This window comes from Kryptolebias marmoratus, linkage group LG24, assembly GCF_001649575.2.
Source record: "Kryptolebias marmoratus isolate JLee-2015 linkage group LG24, ASM164957v2, whole genome shotgun sequence".
Lineage (NCBI taxonomy): Eukaryota > Metazoa > Chordata > Actinopteri > Cyprinodontiformes > Rivulidae > Kryptolebias > Kryptolebias marmoratus.
Window position 1 is genome coordinate 8,726,365 of NC_051453.1, and position 17,707 is coordinate 8,744,071.

The 17,707-nt window shown below is 41.5% G+C and overlaps 1 protein-coding gene across 2 annotated transcripts in view; it reads right to left on the minus strand.

Moving 5' to 3' along the window:
• Nucleotides 1-16,465, minus strand: part of her6 (hairy-related 6) — a 70,124-nt gene extending 53,659 nt beyond the window's left edge. Inside the window, exons 1-2 of one of the 2 annotated variants that reach the window (XM_025005346.2) lie at nucleotides 16,358-16,423; nucleotides 12,256-12,304 (exon numbers count right to left, since the gene is read on the minus strand). The gene's annotated coding sequence lies outside the window, so the exon portion shown is untranslated. Of the gene's footprint in view, nucleotides 1-12,255; nucleotides 12,305-16,357 lie in introns of both variants that reach the window. The other variant, XM_017413337.3, reaches the window with a different exon arrangement.
• Between the last annotated feature and the right edge of the window lie 1,242 nt (nucleotides 16,466-17,707).

Genomic DNA, 17,707 nt, shown 5'->3' on the forward strand with positions numbered 1-17,707 from the left:
AATTTGAGTTTTTTGGCAGCAACACATCTCAAAAAAGTTGTGAACAGGGCCAGTTTACCCCTAAGAATAATTCTCTTCTGTAGGAGACCAGCTGCTGAAGTTGTTTTTAAATTTATTTATTTATTTATTTATTTATTTTTTAGGAGAATGTTGTCTCCTCCTTGTCTGATGTTGGATTCTAGCGATTTGACAGTCCTTGGTCTTCTTTGCCAATTTTTTTACGTCATGATGCATCAAGTGTTCTCAACTGGTGAGAGGTCTGGAGTGCAGGTAGGTTTTAGAAACAATAAGTAAGGAATAGCAAAAATTAACCAGAAATGAAGAACATTGACTTGTAGATTGAAGTAAACTTGTTGCAAATTCTCCCAAAGGGGGGAAACCCACACTGAAGCCAAGAGGTGTGGGAGCCACGTGCAGAGGGACCTGAGCACAGATCTCATTTTCCTTTACAGAGTCTCTGGATGTCTCCCTTCATGCTCAAATTACCTTCCCTTCCACCGGTAGATTCCCTTCATGGTGAGCACACACCCCTGAGGGCACATCTGCATGGAGTTTCACATGCTCTCAGAAAACACATATTGTCTGGTCTGAGATGAACAGAAAAGGAATTCTGGCAGGAAGGGAGGAAAACGTGGCCTGAAGGGGAGAAGGAGCTGGGAGAAGGCAAACATTTCAGGATCTCCTGGGGCTTTGTTGGCATCCCACACGGCTTTGCTATCAGCTCCAGACGGGAGTTAGTGGATGTTTTAGGGGAATCCTGAGCTATGAGAGGGGAGGAAAAGGCTTGGCAGAGAACTTCATGAAAAATGAGTGTTTGATTTTTATCGAATGTTCAGGATTAGTCCATTTTCATGTTGTTTATTTCACCATAGTGATAGCAACAGTTTTTTTTCTATAAGAAAAGTATAAATTCCCCTTTTTTCTCTGTTTTTATTTTTTTAATCTAACATCTTTCAAGGCTGTTTATCTTAAACCAGAGAACAGCCAAATGGTGTGTATCACAGAGACAATCCACATTATGTTATCTGATCACAGCCTTGATTTCAGTTTAATTTATTTAGCCTTTATTTAAGTGGTTTCTATACACATAAGGAACACATTTCTTGATTTTATTCATTTTCTACATGACCCAGCAGGTGCATTAACTTACATAAATCAGAACAGATACAAATGTCCACAATCAGGCTGTAAGAAGACTCTAAAAACTCTGAAAGATGCAGGTGTGCTGCTAAAACATTAAAATATGAAACTAAAATTGAATAAGTTTAAAGAAAGAAGGGGGAAATAGAGCTAAACCTGACAAACCCATAGACCCTCTGTTTCACAGCACTTTCACCTGCCAAATAAAGGCATGTTGGATACGGGGTCATCTTCCAGCGCCTGCAGCCTTGATGAACACCAACCTGCTCACAAAAGCCTGCAGGACTGTCTGTGTTGTGAGGCGTGTGTGGGAGCAAAACTCATGTGTATAACTTCATTTTCTCATTCAAAGTGCCACCCTGATCCGAGGGCAAAGCTGGATAGAGTCCTGCATCCCTTCTTCCTCTGTTATTCTGAGGAATTTTCCCATTAAAGAACTTGCGCACTAAGCTGCCCTTACTTTAATCTAGCCTTTAAAGTCTCTAATCGTTATTACGGCACTCCGGTGCACAAAGACAGCAATAGAAACATAAAGCCTCTCTCAGCAAGCTAGCACAACACTCCAGGAAGGCCTCCCCTCTCGCCATTGTCGGGGTTTAGGATTATAAATTCATTTTTGCAGAACGTGTGGTCAAATTCGTCCCTGGGAAAAGTCCTCGGTGTTCCCCTCTTTCATCTCAGTCTCATTTTCAGGGCATCTAATGGTCATAATTGAGGCAACCATGCTGGGCGTGCGTTTGAAGGAGTGGTCAAGGAGCCGCTAATCCCCTCATGCACCGTTTGTAGTGGTGGCCCACAATACAAGAGCTGATTTTGTTGCCGAACAGAGAGAGAAAGAAGGAGGGTGGATTTGGTTTTGGCTCTTATGAATATACACACCCACACTTACACAAAGACTCGAATACTCGGGTGGGAATCCTGGGATTCCTGGCATTAAAGCAGATGGGCATTTCAAAGCCACGAGTGTGTTTATGGAAATTAAAACCAAAGCAAGAAGAGTTTTTAATTAACACTCAGCTCAGTGGTTAAGAAATTTAGATTGACTTCTAATTATTTGCCTGTACGTCAAAATTAAATGACAAAGCCACAAAATCAAAATACTTTTTTTTTTTTTTAAATGAAGCCCTCAGGTGGTCATAAATTCCTAATAAAAAAAGATGTTATAAATGTGGATGGACTGTTTTAAACACTAAGAATAATTTATATAAAATACTCGTCATATTGATTCAAATTTCAACTCAAACTTTTACAAAACAAGACTTTTTACTTAAAATGCTTATTTTTTCTGTGACCCTAAACAGGATGGATAGATTAGTTTTTCATTTTGCTATAAATTTAGAGATCAAACCATGTGTACATGAAAGCTTTCAACATTTGTTTTATGCAAAACAATTAAATATAGAAGTTAATATAATAAAACAGCAAGGTTGACAATTTCAGGCGCTTCAAGCTGCAACTTCTTGTTCAAACAGAGACTTCAGGTCTTTCAGCAGATTATCAGAGTCAAGTGTTGCAGAGTTTTCAGCCCTGAAGTCCACTCCTCTCTCGGAGAAGAAGACAACACGGGAGTATTAAAGATGCCTCTCTTCAGCAGCTGACAGTGAAAGAGAGGAGACCCTCACTGCTAAATGCTGGGGGGCCCCTTCAGACAGACAGCGGCGGAGTGTCTGCTTCCACCCCTCACCCCCACCATCAAGTTCACCCTCTCCACAAGCACCTGGAGCCAAAGATGGACAAACTGTCACTCATGGTGGATAAAAAAAGAAAGAAGGCAGGGGTTAGTGATGGAGGAGGAGAGGAGTCAAATAGAGAAAGAAGGCAGAAAAAAGGGGAAAAACATGAGAAAAGGGGGAAGAAAAAACAAAAAAAAGAACAAAAATGAAAAAAAGACAAGAGAAGACGAAGGAAACAAAGGGAAAAGGTGGAAGAAAAAGGGAAGGGAAACGGAAAAAAGAATGAAAGGAAAAGACAAACGGACAAAAGGAGAGGAAAAGGGAAAGATGAAAGGAAAGTCTTGTGAAAATCTCTTCAGTGGGCCCGCCAGTTGAACAGCTCTTGCATGAACCTCCTCATCCTCATAACGTTCCCCTGTTCCTTCCTGTGCCACCATGTCTGCCCGTCCCATGGGGCTGCAGGTTTCTGGTCCAGCAGACTGGGACAAGGCCACCATTAACTGCAAGGCTGTGCAGAGGGCACGTGGGACAAAAGGCCCAACACGCCGTCTCTGCCCTCGGACAAGGCCTGAAACAAATGTTACAGGGCTGGCACAGAATGGAATCATCCGGCCAGTGTCACTGAATACATTTACCTACCTCAGAGCCCTTTCAGCCCGCGGCTTTGTTTTAGCCCAGGAAGAAGGGAGGGCGTGAATGGAGGGGCGGGAGGAGGAGGGAACTCGGGGGATGTCAGCATTTGTCTGTGTGCATGTGTTTAGTGGAGGAAAAAAAAGCAAGTAGGGAGGATGGGAAGTGAACACATGAAATAAACGACAGAGGTTTCCACAGTGACGGCTTGAGGTCTAAAAACACCAGTTTTGTGAGGGATGGGAGGTGGTGTTTGTGTGTGTGTGTGTCCTCCCCCTACAAAGATGCCAGGAGGTCTTGTTGACTGTTGCATTTTGTTTTTTCTTTTGGCCTCCCCTTTCTCATCTTTTGTCTTATCCAATCTTTTCCAGGGTCTTTTTTTAGGCTAATTGGAGACTTGGAGAGCAGAGCAAACTTCAGACAAGACATCCTCTAAGCTTCCTGACTGCGGTTTGTTCAAATAATTAACAATCAGAGAGACGGACAATCTGCAGACAGAAGGTGGGAGTCACAAAGTTAGACTGCAGGTCTGAGAGGCTCTGAAAGAGTTTAAATTCCTCACAAACAGAAGAGAAGAAACTTGAGAACTCGAGTAGATTCCAGTCCGGAGTTAGCATCCGTCTCAGTCAAAGGTTTGTGATGTTTGACTAGTTTTAAAGAGGCAGACAGTAAAAAAGGCTTTAAGAGTTTCAGCAGCTGAACAATATGTAGTTTGTATATTGTAAATACTGTGGGAGAGGGTTTCTGCTACTTATATTTGCACAACTTGAAAAAGGAAGTATATATTTAAAATAACTTAAGTTATTTTTGAGACAAATTAGTTAAAATTAAAGGCATTCCTTGAAAAAATGCATTTTTTCCACCACCTTTTTATACTAGAAGAAACGAAAATCATCTTATGATGTCAACAAACGGAGTTACAACCATCTTGGTCATACCTTGAAAATAACAATATTGCAAGATGTACAAGAAGTCAAAGTGTGAACTGAGGATAACTCTCAGCTACCACCACTTCAAACTTTAATTCAGTTTCTATAAATTTGACATGGTTAGCAAATACAAAATAACTAAGGTCTGTCAGTTGTGGTGGCCATAAAAAAACTTACATTGACAAAGGTTTTAGATGGTGGGGGATAAAAATGGCATTTTTAACTAAAACTGATCTATTTGGATCATATTATTGTCCTAAAACAGGCCATTCTCTTTTTCCTAGGTTTCTAAAAACATGAAAAAGACAAAATATAATCTTCAAATTCAGAAAAGCTGCAAATCCTCAGAGTTGGTCACCTCAATGAGGAGGATATTGAAAATTAACTTTAATCAGCAGCTAATCTAAAACTTTTTTTGTAAAACAATAATAAAGTTGGCCAGAAACTTGCTGTTCTCCGTCAGCATAATGAAACTCAAATGAATAGAAATAAATAGCCCTAAAAGCAATTCACAAAATGTTCACCATGTGCTCTCTTTCCTTAAAGAAAACCCCTTTTCTGTCAGATTCACTGCCCCCTCCCACCCAACAGAAAGTAATTAGTGTGTCATTTCTCCCATAATCCCTTCAGCTAATCTCCTTCAATCCACTGGGTTTGATTCAGTCATCTTTTCTCTTATATTCTAATCCATTTTGCCTTTGAGTTTTTGTGTGGGTCGCAGCGCGCTGCCCCGTCCACAAAGAGCAGTCACTGAGCTATGACATTAAAGGTATTGTTGAGCAGGGCTCGGCCCAGCAGCCCCCTTATATGGGCTCACTGTGCAAGGAAGTGCGAGTTTTTATCTTTGTTGTCATGGGAATGGACACACACACGCATATATGTGGTTCCTCCTTGTCCTGATTTTAACAAACATAAATTCATTCTTCAGTGAAGCACATGCTTTCTCGTCTCCCACCATGCAGCCGCTTTCAGCACCTGAACTTTAAAATATGAACCAGGAAACCTTCTGTCGTATGACCGAGGTGGAGGCTGAAATATTCTTTATGACAGTGTGGGGAAGTGCTTTAGCACAACTCAGCCGGCGCAACTACAAACCACCAGTGCTATTCAACAGGACTTTCAAAAGAGTCGCGGAGCAGAGATGAGAAACAGAGCTGACTGCTTTGTAGCTTTAACTATGACCTCTGGAAATCACCATCTGTAAGCACCTGAAGCGTGAATAATCTGAGAACATGAGGCACAAGTGTTAAAACACTCAAAAATATGAAGAAAGATGTAATTCATACACACACACACACACACACAACTGGATAATCTATAAACCAAAATGCTCAACTGTTTTAGTAAAGGAGCTTGAATCTGTCAGAGGTCACAAGGAAAAAGTATGTGAAAACAATTATTAGAAAACAGCACTGATATGATTCAAAAGGTAATTTTCATTCAATTCTAAGGAAGTAGTACTACAAAAACCACCATCTTAACTTCTCTGTCTCTCATTTATGAATAAATTGAATTTTTATACTCTGCTGACTTACATCTTTATCTATACTCAATAGCTCTTTGAAATACAAATTTCTTTTAAAATTACATCAGGTTACCCACAAAAACAAAAGAAAGGAGAAAAACAAAACAAACGCTAAAAGAAATATTTTAAGGAGTTAGTTGGAACCTTCTCTGTTGAATATGGAGCTGCCAGGGAGGAGAAAACATCACATACTTTGTCCAATATGTCTTCTTGTTAGAGCCACCATCTCCAAACATCATAGCAGGTCTCACCACCATCTTGTAAACATTCCATGTCACAAACCACCCCTGACCAGGGGTGGAAATTAAAAAATGTGTCCACCAGCCACTATGGCTGGGGGACAAATTTTTTTACCAGCCACTCAAATATTTTACCAGCCACTATTTTTTGTTGTGACAAAAAGTAATTTCATATGATGATGATGATGGAGGTGGGTGGAAGCAGTTGTGGTGCCCTACAAGCTGAACAACACCTCTTTCTGGACACTGCATGGAAATAACTAGACATTTCTTATTTTATTTCGTCAGAACACTGGCCGTAGGCGTGAACGCTCACTGACCGACGTCATGACGTCATTGATTTAGTTAAAAAAAACAAAACGTTGTTTAACTTTCGGTTCTTCCCTCGACTACTCCTGAAAAACAGAAAATGAAATAGCTTCTCATCACAACACCTAATTGGTGTTAGACTGCATGTAATCTGTAGTGGATGGAGTGCATCATATGGGTTTGCACTGAACTGTTGTAATATTTTATTATTCAGGTGGTTTTCTCCGCCTGAAGTGGTATTTCGCTTTTATCTAAATAACATTCGGGTTGAATGTTATTTAGATCATTAATTATCCAACAACAACCAGTTAATTTACCAACAAGTCTTTAACTGTTTATTCCACTTTCAACAAGTCCTGTGAATTTGGAGACATTTGTTCTTTTTTTGCAAAGGTTACAAGGGGGGAACCAAATATTTCAGCCGTCTGAAATAATTGGTTCCCCCTCTAAAACACAGGACAAAAATAATGTACCAACAAGTCTTTAACTGTATTTATTCCCCTGTATTATGATATTATTAGCACATTTTATTTTTAAAAGAATTATGTTTTTTTTTTGTTTTTTTTTAAAATGAGAAATATTTGCCCCTCTAAACAATTCTGTTAATACATAAGTCATTATTTACGGAGACGCAGGGGGAACCATATGTGATGGGGGAACGCGGCTCGACGTAACAGCAGCAACTCGAGCACATTGCTGCCCCCTATATGTCAAGAGGACAAATAACACCTTTTCTGTTCAAATTGCCAACCCTCCACAGTGGCGTGTGTTGATCAAATTCACCCGCCACTTCAAATATTTACCCGCATTTGGCCGGTGGCAGGTGCTAATTTCTGCCCCTGACACTTAATGCCATCCATTTCACCTGGCCTATGCCCCCTTTTTCACTTCTTTACCTCTCTGGTGCACTGCCCTTTGGACGGTTGACCCCAGGTACTTAAAACTCCTCCACCTTCAACACCTCAACTCCTTGCAGCTTTACTATTCCACCCATCTCCTTCTCATTCACATACATGGGTTCTGTCTTGACTTTCATTGCTCTTATCTCCAGAACAAACCTCTACCTCTCCAGGCTCTATTCCAACTGCTTCCTGCTCTCACTACAGATCACAGTGTCTTCTGCACACATCAGTCCATGGGGACTCCTGCCTGACCTCATTTGTCAACCTGTCCATCACAGCAAACAAGTGGCTCAGAGCTGAACCTGATGGAATCTCACCGCTAATTTAAACTCATCTGTCACTCCAGCACATCTCTGTTCTGTGCTACCCTAACATACTTCTCTGCCTCACCGACTTCTTAATACAGTACCACAGTTCCCCTCGACATCCCATCATGTATTGTCTGTAGATCCACAAAGACAGTGCCCAACTCTACACAGCTCCTGTTGCCTTTGTCTGAATGAAAGAGGTCTGCCCCCCCAAACGATCTTAATGCACCAAGTTGCTGTTTTTGACAAAATACTTCATATTTGAGTGAACCAATTGTCTTGTATCCAGAAAACTGTTTCTTGCCATTATCATCACTCCACTCTTCTCTTTCTCCTCAAACTCTGTCTCACAGACTCAGATGTCAAGAATCTGTCCATCATGTCTCAGAACCACCAATCAGATGTTTACCATACGTTCACCATGGCCATGTGTCAAAATAAGGGCTCTATAGTCACATTAGACACCTCCTTTAAACTTCTATGCTGGCTAATTGAGTGCGTCTATGAAGCGTTCATTGACTGTCAGTGAACAGAGTCGAGTCTCCCCTCGTCAGTCGTTCTCAAAAGTCAACACTGGGCCAGACATGCACACACATGCACTGAAAAACACACTACAATGCAGCGCCAAGGGGTCTGGGACATCCCGCAGACAGCATCCTGTTCCCACTGAATGGCTCTTGTGTCACAAAGGACAATTTAGCTTGTCTCTGGCTCGGCTACCTGCATGGGATCTGAGTGTCTCCCTGGCTGACTTGTGGCCTTAGGTTTTGTGTTTTGCTTTGGGAATGTCTCCTCCTTTCCTCTCTGCTCTTCCCCTTCTCCCTCTCTTCTCTTTCTCTTCGTCTCAAGTGGTCTGCAGAGGGTGTCCTGGGAACCTGGCTGGCTGCCCCGCTGACAGCTCTCCAACCACCATCACCACTGTGCACCCCCTTCCCTGACTCCCCTGAAGGATGAACTGCTGAATTAGCCCCTGTCAGCCCACTGTGACATGCTGAAGGCCACTAACCGGCACACACATGCTTCACATGTGCACAATACAAAGCCGGCACATTAATGCACAAGCATAGTGAGAAGCCAACATGCACACACACACACACCACTGACAATAGCAGAACTCAACAAGCAGTTTGCCAAAGTCCAAGTAGCATGGGAAGAGAGCAATTTGCCAAAGTGAACAAAAAAGAAGTTGATTCAGTTTGCAACTTTGTGCCACAGTGTCTGATGCTGGATTTAAGACCTGTGTTACTCAATAATATTGCTTTGAAATTCAAAATTTAGGAGTTTGACCCCCCAAAAAAAGTCACTAAGAGGCCTATATCAAATAAAACTATCAATGTGACAAATAAAATAAAAAACAAAAACCACAATGATCAACCAAAACATCTAAAGCCAGATGTCACCTAATTTTAGTCTCTTTTGTTTCAGGTAATTAAGAGCAGCTCTCTTTAGGATTGAGGGAGTTTTGGAACAGATTCCAACTGTATGAGGCAACATATTCTAACAACTTTAACAATAAACTTTCCCCTATCGCAGTACAATCTCTTGGCACAATTCAAAGTGAACAGATCTTAAGAGCAGAAACAATCACTTCCTGTGTTTCTTTGGAGAACATAGAGGTCTGAGGGTATGATGGGTAAAAAGCCAAGAATAGATTTGTAAATGACAATACAGGAGTGTTTGACCACAACAAAAGCAGCATCATCCAGCTACATAATCAATACTGGGTTAATATATTTGCATGTGTCTGTATCATTATTAACTGTATTTGCAGGTGAAATGATCCTGTCACAGAACTGAATAACACACTAGCGGGCAAATATAGTATTTCTTACAACATTGCAAAGAATGACCAACAAATAAATTTACACACACTCATCAGGGACAGATAACAGTCAGGTGTTTATAGAATAAAAGTTAGTGAATATACTGGATCTCTTGACAGTTAACTGATTCGTAGAAAAAATATCACCTGCAATGGTTTGTCTGAAACTGTTCGTTTATGGTGATGTTTAAAACTGTGTAACCCTGATAGATGCAGCTGGGACCTCCAGCCTGTCAGGCAGAGATGAAACCATGACAGTATGAATCTGACAGTCAGTGTTGTTTCTCTGTCTTCACTTCTCTTCTACATTTGAGTCCAACATGAATCTACAGCAGCTCTTTGTCAGAATCAAGGTTACACTAAGTATTAGTTTTAGTGTGTGTGGACGCATGTCAGAAGAGGAGAACGTGGCAGCAGGCAGCAGTTCCCCCCTGAGGGTCCTCGCTCATTACCCAGAGGTCACAGCCCACGCCTGGCCACTTCCTGCCTGACCTCCCTCAGGAGAGAGGAGCATGCTGGGCTACGGATCACACGTGCTGATCACAAACAATCCTACTTCCTGTCCCGGATCGAGCGAGAGGAGCAGGGAGAAGCGGAGAGGGAGAGAGTTCTGGCTTCTTTCAGCCACTTGCTGTTTTCACTTCCTCCACTCTCACGCTCTCTCAGAGTCTCGCTCTCATTCATTAGCCTCCTGACTATTCACCCTGGCCCAGTCGGGCCAGCCAGCTCAGCCCAGCCCCAGCGCTGGGAACAAAATACTCACTCCCCATCTCGTTCCAAACTTCCTCCCACACGCCTCCATTTAAAAGACATGAGTCACGTTGGCCTAAATCATGAATGAATGAGGAGATTTGTTCATAGAGGGACTTTCTCAGCACACTGAAGAAAATTTGTGAACTGTTCTGCTTGGCATCATGTAACGTTAATACCAGAGCAGGAAGGAACCTGACAAGAGATCAGATTACAGGCCAAAACTGAGCGTGGGGTTTATGTTCAAGAAGTGAGTCACCTTTTCTATTTATTTTGATGAAAACAAAAAAAACAAAAAGAGGCCACTGACAGAACAGGTTCGATCTGCTTCAGAATTAACTCAAAGTCTATTAGAAGGACAAATCATTACGTTTGATGAAACCGTTTAACAAACCACCTTCTGCCCTCAGGGAAAACCATCCAATATACTCATTAATCATTCACAAAATATGAGAGATCAGTGCAGACATCACATCACAGGTTGGGACTTCTTTTAAAAACTGTTTCCATTTGTTCCAAACAAAAAGTAGATCATTTCCCAACAGGACCTGTCAAATCAAAACACTGAACATAAAGTTGGACAAAGGACTACAATGTGGATATTTCAGGAGTACTTTATATCTCTTTGGTTTGTATTGTATCATTCTGGGGTGTTACGCCAAACAGAAATACCAGTGGATCTAGGAAAATGATTACTTAAAAGATATTTTCAACAACTTCTTTAAACATTTCTCCAGAATTTCATTATATTTGAGCAGTCACAGAAAATGTGCAAATGTTCTCCTTTGTTCCCCACAACTCCTCCATCACAGTTCTACAAAGGGTACATTAATGTTTAGATTGACTGGAAGGTTTAATAGATAAATTAAAACATCTTTTACAATGTATAAAGTTAAATTTCTCATCAATCCACATGTTTGTTTTGTAATAGTTTCTAATCTTTCTAGCTGCCCTATTTTACATCTCCAGGCCCAACAAATTAAAATTTAAAATATAAAACCTTATGTATTTTACATCTTAACTTGATAACTTTTTAGTGTAAAACGTTTGTCACATTTTTATTTGTTAGCCAAAATTAGCAGTGGAGCACTGAGCCTCCCTAAAAAAAAAAAAAGCCTTTTTTTGCCATACAAAAGAAAAAATGATTTGCTGAAAAGCAACTCAGGACATCTTATTAATGCCAGATGGGCTTTGTGAGCTCTAGACTGGCCCCAAGAAGAAGACCTTGCAAAAACATTATTGTTTATCAATGTGGAGCTATTGTTAATGTGGCATCTGTGGCTTACATACCAGCATCCTGCAAAATTAGGCTCCATCGGCAGGGGTGCGGCAATCCGCTTGCTTTCACTCTACTATGGCCCCTGTGGCTTGACCACAAGTCCTTTGTCATTGGTCAGTGGTTGCTACAATGAGCCGCCAGGAGACTGACCCACTGACTCACCACGGGGAGTCTAGCGAGCCCTGAGCAGGGTCAGACCTGCAGAGGCTGGTGGCCAGAGGGCACAGCACTGGTGTGGAGGTCAGTCCTGGGTTGTTGACTCTGGTACCTGACCCTGGCTCACTCTTATCCTTTATGGGTCAGATCTGGAGCTCAGAGGACCAAGATCACCCGCAGAGAGCAGGGGATGAGCAACTATTCAGCTGTGTCCTGTTCAGCGCTGACCACCCGGGTCCGGGCAGGTCAGCCCAACCAGACTCCTGCTGCCGGCCACAGATCAGAAAGTGAATGGAGCCAAGCTCATTAGAGAAGGCATTCTGCACTGCAGATATGTGTGAAAAGTCCCAATTAGCTGGAATTAGGTAAACACGGGGCAGTTACGCACCAATTGAAATATTGATCAGACACACTGCGTTTGGCTTAATTCTTAAAATTCACCGTAGCGTCACAACAGGGAGCAGCCCAGGCCAAGCAGCACTAACTACAAAAACCCAGGTGGGTACCGTCCATCTTATTCAATATAACAAATGATCAAACTTTACTACACTAAAGGTAGAAACATGCACAATGCTGTTTGATAGAAACCCTACCTGTGTTTTACAGAGTGAAGGTTGTCTTCTGTTCTGCACATGAAAGCACCTAAAAAACAAATATATAATTTAAATTGTAATCAAAAGTGTTGGCATATGATGTCAACAAAAAGAATGCAATGCAGTCGAAATAGTTGAATATTAAGACTGAATTTTAAACAAATTACAAAAAGATATGATTTGTCATGTTTTCTGACAATATCTGAAGCCCATGTCAAGATTTCCACTACATTTCAGTCACCATGTTTGTTTTCAGTGTTGATCTGCTTGAGATCATGATGGTGATTTGTCAAATTTGTGTGCAAATACTCATTTGTCAAATTAATCTAAACGCAACTGTGTTTTGTGAATTGTTGACTGCATTTGCCAAAGCAGAGAGGTTAGCCTCCTCATAATAAATCCAGAAAATTACGATAGTGTTTGTAACAAACTTTTACTCTGTGAAGCCAACCCAGAGCTAAATCCAGGTGTTCATTGGCTAAAATGTCTTCTTTTAAAAATGGCAACTTGTTACAATTAAGGACGTCCAATGTTTTCATATTTGCATTTTGAATTCTGGAGTGGACAGAATTCTGTCTGTCTGAACATTATAAAGTTGACAGATAAAACAAACATAATGAAAAAAATTTATTATCCATCCATCCACTGGTGCCGACATCTAAAATCTAAAATATTTTTCTCAATGTGTTGAAGGAAATTTAAAAAAAATATTACCATAATGAGTCAGTTATATTCATCTGTTTTTCAACTTTAGAGGATCAATTAAATGCTGCCCTCATGGTCACATCTGAAATAAAAATATCTTCACAGAAAAATGGCTCCAACAAGCCAAACTCCTCGTTACATTTCAGGTTTGATTAAGAGAAAAAAAAAAGGCAGAAAAGTGCAAAAGTCATAAGGTCAACTGATAACGCCCCAGGACAGGTTGTGTCTTGTTCCTTAAGACACACTCATGTCTGTCTCCCCTTCATTCATCCATCCATCCAGCCGCCTACAGATCCATCTCTCTCTGTCGACACCATGTGACTGAGCTCAGGCTCGGAGAGGAAGCCCCTGTCAAGATAAAGTTCTTATCATGACCCGGTCAGCCCCCTCTGTTCCCATCATCCATCAGGCAGCCAGCCACCTGGACGACTGCTGACCCTTGCTACAAGCTGATTGGACAGCCGGGCAGAGTGAACACAGGAGCGGAGGTGATAAGGTAGATGAGCCTGAGCGCATTCTTGTGACCCGTCATATTTTCTTCATGTCGCAGCAAATGTTAGGAATGGTTCCTCCCCCACCACCCATCTAGCACATTTTATTCTTTATTTGCAAATATATATAAAAGACACTTATAAAACAGCTCATGGGATGTCACATTTCTAAACTTAACCAAGAACTATGTTTCTTCTATATCGTAAATTTAAAAAAAAAGTAAAAATGGCTCTGTTTAAGCCACCTTGAACTGTATGTTTCACAACGCAGCTCTCTCTTAGCCCACTCCTCTTTTCCTCCTCCTGTTTTGTTTGTTTTGCTTGTATTAGTACCCCGTAGGACCAAATTATAGATCAGCTGGAGAACATTCATCTTTATCTCGCCTTAGTCTCCTGCTCGTGCTAAAATGAGTGGCCAATTAACTTGGCGGCGACCGTGTTTGATTGTCCCCATCTGACTGTAGATTAATGACCAGCCAACGCTTTCCTTCCCCAGACCCATTTATCAGAACCAACAACTAGGTCGGATGATGATTAAACATTCGGACTGCCAGGGCCTCCTGGGGCCGAGGTCCCAGCATTACTGCAGGCTCCAGTTGGATTTAATTGCTCTCCTTTTATGGCTTGTAAAGAAAAAAAAAAGTAAAAAGGAGACAATTTCATTGGCAGGTCCTATTAGCCTTTGAAGGGATGAGAGCCGAGGATTGTGGGATGTCGCGTTTCAAGAGAATTTCCAGTTCATTAAAATACACTCTTTTAGAGCAACTGGACTTTCCTGAACCTCTTTCCAGTGTCAGTGTCTTGTCTTAGAAATGGGACACTTTAACAGGAGCTGGTGGAGCAGCAGAGAGGCTGGAGGATGAGATGGCTGCTCTTCAGAGTTTAACCCATCTTACTTTTGCAGATAATTGGCCATCAAATCCAGTAACACTGAAGCTGCAAAGTTAATGAGATTACAGCATCAGCAGAGGTTCAGTCCAACAAGGTGAGGAATACTTGTAATATTGAAAAAACAGCCAACTTAATGAATGAAAGCGTTTCATTTTCATTCAATTGCCAAACAGAAAACTTTCTCAGCTCTTGATTCAGATTAGACAGTTATCTCAACAATATGAGATTAATTTCTCTCATGCAGATGATTAAATACGCAAAAAAAAAAGTCCTGAGAGACCTTTCAGTGGCTGCTTACTTTGTCCCCCTGTGAACCTCAATGATGACTATGAAGGCAGCCAGAAAAGCTTGATGAAATTAGTTTGGCAGGCGACGCTGATAGAATTAACTCATGTGAGTGAGTTTGTTAAGGAGGCCTGAGTGAGTCAAAGTGAATCAGGAGGGCAGCAGCATCTTTTAAATCAGCTGTTAATTTAGTCCAAAGTCAACAAGTGGAGCCAGCACAGAGCGTGTGATGCAACAAGATGGAAATAATCAGGAAATTACAGCTTTTTATGAATAAAGTTACTACTCAAAAAGTTAATTAGACAGTCTAATGGTCAGTCTTACTGCAGATAATACTGACTCCTCTTGGTTTGGGTGCTACTAGTCTAAAATAATAATTAAATAAAGAGAAAATTCACTTAAAGCTACAAAAATAATTCTTATGATTTTTAATTCATTTCAGATCTATAAAACCATAGAAGAAAAGCAGCATGAAACTTTGCATTACAGGCTCGAGCATATTTTAAATACAGATTTATCCATTTTTGATATTTCAGCATGATTTGATGCTTTAATCCAGTCCTTTGACCATCATGTGTGCAGTTTGCCAGCTCTGGGTTCTCGCCTTGCTGAGCTGACCACAATGAAGCAGCGCATTGATGGCGTTAGAAAGGCGACCGAGCGCTGCGGACAGTCTGACCCTCTGCTGCCCCGGCCTTTCAGCACCAACCCTTTCAGATGCAGCTGGACAATACGGGCCGGTGTCTGGCCTCCAACTGGCCTCTGAGCCGATTAGGAACCGGACCTGCCACAGAAGAGTGGAGCTGTGCTCTGACACCACCCACATCCAATGCACCCTCCCCCCGCCCCCCTCAACAAAAAAAAAAAAAAAAAAAAGGGGGGAGGGGGCACCAGGGGCCAAGGTCAGTGGCCAGGCTGACCTCTGATATCCCGCCATGTTTGGACACGTCCATGCACAAAACACACCCCAAAGAGACTCATTAGAATATGTGGGGATGAAAGAGGGCAAGAGGTCTCCGGACTGTTTCAAGCAGTTATTTGTCAGTGTGTATGTGTGCGTGTATGATGTTGGCATGGCGACCTGGTCAGTGACTGCCGGACCACCGGACCTTCCTCCTTTTTCCTCCCCCAGATGTGCAGCTCTTGTCCCAGGTCTCTTTGTTGAGGTCCAGGAGGGAGGAATTACACCGGGGATGATCCCGTATTACTGAGCCCGCCTGCCTTTCAGGTTGAGCTTAGTTTTGTTAGCTCGGCCTGTTTTATCCTCCTCCCAGTGTTACCACCAGTGAGCTGATCCCTTTGATGTCCTCATACGCCAACCAAAAAGATTGTTGCAATGCATGGTTTTTAGATCTTTTAGGGAAGTTTGGATGGACGGTGTTGCATTTGATCAACAGGTAACAGAATATGAGGAATTGTTTCCAATAAGGAGTGAAATGTACAAGTTATATTAAAAAGGTTTTTCTTTAAGTGGTAAATAAGCACTCAATACTATGCTGTCAGCTTTAACATCCCATGAAATCCTCAAATTTCAGAAAAAAAAATTCAATTAAATTCAGCAGTTTCCACACAAAATCCTACTTCTGCAAAAAATCCTTGTCTTTATCCTTCAGGTGTCTTAGAGACAGTTCACATTTTACCATTACACTTTAAAGATATCAAACACTGTCAGGAAAAAACATCAACACTGTAATTTAAGAGAAGAATAAGAAATAGAAACAAGAACTAACCTAATGATGACGATGTGGGACTGAGTGAAGCTCACCAGGCTGAACATCCAGTGAGGCAGAAAACGACTGGATACCAGCAGGTGTGATGATTAGCAAACGAGCACCAGGTGTGCGGAGGGAGCAGGCAGCAGGACAAGCAGGAGCAGACTGGTGCACAAAAAGTATACAGAACATGAAGAAAATAACACTTTATTCATTTAAAGTTTGATTGTGTGCTAAAATTGTTAGGAACTGAAAGCAAACTGAAAACAGTATTAAAGAAAATGATCTATCACATCGACATAGAGACGTGACTTCATTAACTTATACTGTTTAAAAGCCAAAATGTCATTTTTTGGGTGATGCTGTGTTGTATTTTTGTAGCCAGTGCCTGTGCACTAGGGATGTGGGGCTGTAGTCTCAATACAAAAGTCTTACCTCCACACCCTGCAGCTCACTAACAGGCTCTCATATCGTCAAATTGTAACATAACATTTTTTAAAGCCTTAAATTGAAACTTTTTTAAAAAATGCATATTTGAACATATAGTAGTATATAATAGTAAGGTAAGAGGATCGATGGATCAACAACAAAAAAAGTCAACACCTACAATAATGTGTAAAGTGTATTTTTATTTTTTATTCAGGAAAATGTCCCACTTGTCTACATGGAGGGGCGGGACTTCAAATACTGCAGCCAGCCACTAGGAGGTGGTCGCCCTTTTGTCCTTTTTTTGCTTTGACTTCAGGTTTCCGGTCCTGTATCAAGTTACAATATTTGGAAACGCTGTAGCCAAGCTAAGCACGTTCTTTCTCTGTACTTTGATATGGCATTAATGAGGACATCCTCGCCCTCTAGCAGCATGGCTATTGTAGCATTTTGCTTTCATCGTCTTAAACTGTTCAGTTTAAACAACCTGTTGATGTCTGATCAAAGTATTTGGAGTTGATGTTGTGGAAAATGACGAGTTCAACATGAATGCACTCAGTGACATGTATTTTTCATCAGATAAATGAATTTAAATGATCAGACTGAGACGTGTTTGATCCTGCTGCCTGTTCTGTCCATTTGAACTGTATTAACCTGTGACCCACAGCTAACCCTCCATCTTCCAGCTGTGTATGGTGTGTGTGTGTAGTGAGATGCCTTGTGTGTGCAGTTTTACTGTTTAATTCACTGCTCACAACCAGGGGGGAATGTGTGTGTGTGTGTTTTGTGTGTATGTGTGCAATAATTGCTGAGGGCCTCGCTCTGACGCCCCTGTGTGTACTCGTTCAGCAGAGAGGTTGTGTGTCAGGGGTCAAAAGGTCTGTGGGATTGGGGTGGGGGGTGGTCAGTAGTGACTTGAGGCAGGGAGGGGGCATGTTATGC